This window comes from Eleginops maclovinus, chromosome 13 (genome assembly GCF_036324505.1).
Source record: "Eleginops maclovinus isolate JMC-PN-2008 ecotype Puerto Natales chromosome 13, JC_Emac_rtc_rv5, whole genome shotgun sequence".
In the NCBI taxonomy this organism is placed as follows: domain Eukaryota; kingdom Metazoa; phylum Chordata; class Actinopteri; order Perciformes; family Eleginopidae; genus Eleginops; species Eleginops maclovinus.
This window is the reverse complement of record NC_086361.1, coordinates 8,108,353-8,111,612: the sequence shown is the minus strand read 5'-3', so window position 1 is coordinate 8,111,612 and position 3,260 is coordinate 8,108,353.

Here is a 3,260-nt window from a genome sequence, read left to right as displayed (position 1 = left end):
CGAGGGGACACCACTTCCCCACCTACAGGGAAACAGGGGACTTTTCAGACTCAGATATCCTTAGCTAAGGGGCACTACTATGGGGACAACAACCGACGGAATCCCATAATAATCTCATTTAAAGACACACTCACTCATCTATTCAAAGCCAGGGAAGAAACAACTGCATTTCATCTAATATTGGGAGTTGAAGTTCCTGGAAAAGATCCTATGGGCTCGGTCTTGGTAGAGATAACCAAACCCCAGGAGGAGGTAGTCCTTCATCCTACCCCCGAAGAACCAGCAGATTTGAATTCTTCCCTGATGACAGTCCATAATATAGGGACAGCTCAGGCTTACTCGCAGGAGAATAACAGACTGGTGACATATTTGAGTACATCGACTGTGCAGAAGGTTATAGCAGTGGAAACCGGGTATGAAGACACTAACGCTTGGTTAGATTGGGTTGTGTATTCAGTAGAACAGAGCAAGATGTCAGACTGTAAGGCATGTGCTGCTGCAAGGCCCAGTCTCGGCACTGTGCCTTTCCCTCTAAATGCCTATAATGACCCAAGAGGACAATCCTGCATGTATAAACTCTATGAACAAAGATCCCCAGCAGGCTGCACTGATATTGCATTAATGTACCCCATCATAAAAGTAAATGACATTCCACCAGTTTTTACTCCCTATGAGGGACATTATGATTGTATTGTGAAGAATCACACGGGAGGCACCTACAGTGGTATGCAAAAGTTTGGGCACCCCTTAGGAAAACCACTGCATCAGTTTGTCACTTGCTGAGCTTTTGAAGCAGCAACTTGATTTTAACATATGTTATACCTTATGGTAACAGAAACATCTCAGTAGTGAAATAACTTTTATTGGTCAAACAGAAACATGTTTATGTGCATTCAAACAAAAATAGGCATGTGCATAAATTTGGGCACCCCTAAGAAATAATTCCATTAATGTTTAGTATTGCCTCCTTTTGCTGCAATAACGGCCTGTAGACGCCTCCTGTAGCCACAGACAAGTCCCTTAAGCCTGGCAGGTGGTATTTTGGCCCATTCTTCCACACAAAACGTCTCCAGTTCAGTCAGGTTTCTTGGCCTCCGTGCATGGACAGCCTTCTTCAAATAAATCCATACATTTTCAATGATGTTAAGGTCTGGGGACTGGGATGGCCATTCCAGAACATTGTACCTGTGCTTCTGCATGAATTCCTTGGTGGATTTTGATCGGTGCTTAGGATCATTGTCCTGCTGAAAAATCCAACCCCGGCGTAGCTTCAACTTTGTGACTGACTCTAGAACATTCTTGTCAAGAATCTCCTGGTACTGTAAGGAATTCATGTGGCCCTCAACTTTAACAAGTTTTCCAGTACCTGTGCTAGCCACACAGCCCCATAACATGATAGATCCTCCACCAAATTTTACAGTGGGCAACAAGTTCTTTTCATTGAATGCAGTGTGTTTTTTTCGCCATGCATACCTGTTCATGTTATGACCAAATAACTCAATCTTGGTCTCATCTGACCACAGTATTTTGTTCCAAAATGCTTCTGGCTTGTCCAGATGTGCTTTTGCATACCTCATGCGACTCTTCTTGTGATTAACACTCAGGAAAGGCTTTTTGCACATCACCCTTCCAATGAGCTCTTCCTGGTGCAAAGTACGCTGGATTGTGGAACGGTGAACAACTACACCATCAGCAGCCAGATGTTGTTGTAGTTCTCTGGAGGTGGTCTGTGGCTTCTCTGTGACCATTTTCACCATCCTTCGCCTGTGCCTTTCCCCTATTTTTGTCGGCCTACCACATCTTTCCTTCACACGGACTGTTCCTGTGGCCTTCCATTTCACAACTACGTTTCTGACTGTGGAGACAGACAGTTTAAACCTGTCAGATAATTTTTTGTACCCTTCTCCTAATTTATAATGTTGGATTATCTTAGCTTTCAGGTCAGTGGAGAGTTGTTTTGAGGTCCCCATCTTGCCACTCCCTAAGAAAGAACCTAGGCCAGGCACAGCCAGCTATTACCTATGTTAAATAGCCTTTTTCATGATTGGTTCCACCTGTCTTTGTAATTGAAGGTCTAATGAGCTAATCAAAGCAATTTTGTGCAGCAACCTGTCAGCTATAAATCCGTACAGGTGTTGAAATGAATGCTATTTATAAGGGTGCCCAAACTTTTGCACATCCCATTTTTTGCATTTTATTTTATTATAATAAAACTATGTAATGCTACCCTAAGAATTTTGGTCTGGAAAACACTAAAACGTCTACATCTTTGTAGGAAAACAAATGTTGTTGCTGTGATCTTCTATTATAAAGGAAAAGCAAATTGTCATGAAATCTCAGAGGGGTGCCCAAACTTTTGCATACCACTGTATATGGGAACATTACGGTGGTGCAATTCCACAATAGCAGTAACCAGCCAGGGTCTTCTTGCAGGAGTTGTCGTGGCTAACATGCAATACCCCAGGGCAGATGTTTGGTGGTACTGTGGTACCAAAACATTATATCCAGTCCTTCCCCATGGTTGGACTGGAACATGTGCACTGGTGCAATTGGTGATGCCCTTCTATGCAGTGCCCATGACCGCCAGACAGCTAACACAGCTTGCACTGCACCCCACAACCAGTAGAATGAAGAGGTCAGTCCCAGGAGGGAGTTTCAGTTCCTCCGTTTACATTGACTATATCGGGGTACCCAGGGGAGTTCCAGACGAGTTTAAAGCAAGAAACCAGATAACTGCAGGATTCAAATCAATATTTCTTTGGCCTACGGCCAACAAGAATGTAGATTGGATCAACTATATTTACTACAACCAGCAGAGATTCATAAACTACACCCGAGATGCAGTAAAGGGGCTGCACGAGCAGTTGGACAAAACCAGTCTAATGGCTTGGCAAAACAGGATGGCCTTAGATATGCTTTTGGCTGAAAAAGGGGGTGTATGTAAACTATTTGGAACTCTGTGCTGTACTTTCATCCCAAATAACACCTCCCCAGATGGATCCATAACCAGAGCATTAAAGGGACTTACTACCCTGAGCATTGAACTTGCAGACAATAGTGGAGTGGAGGACCCCTTTGTAGGAGTGTTCGAAAGAATGTTCGGTAAATATAAGACTCTGATAATGAGTGCAATGTTATCCATTGCAGGAATGGCTACAAAATTGATATTATGTGGATGTTGTTGTATACCATGTATTCGCACCTTGGCTAACCGATTAATCACTACAGCCCTCTCAAGAGAACAAAATCAAGGTCAATTT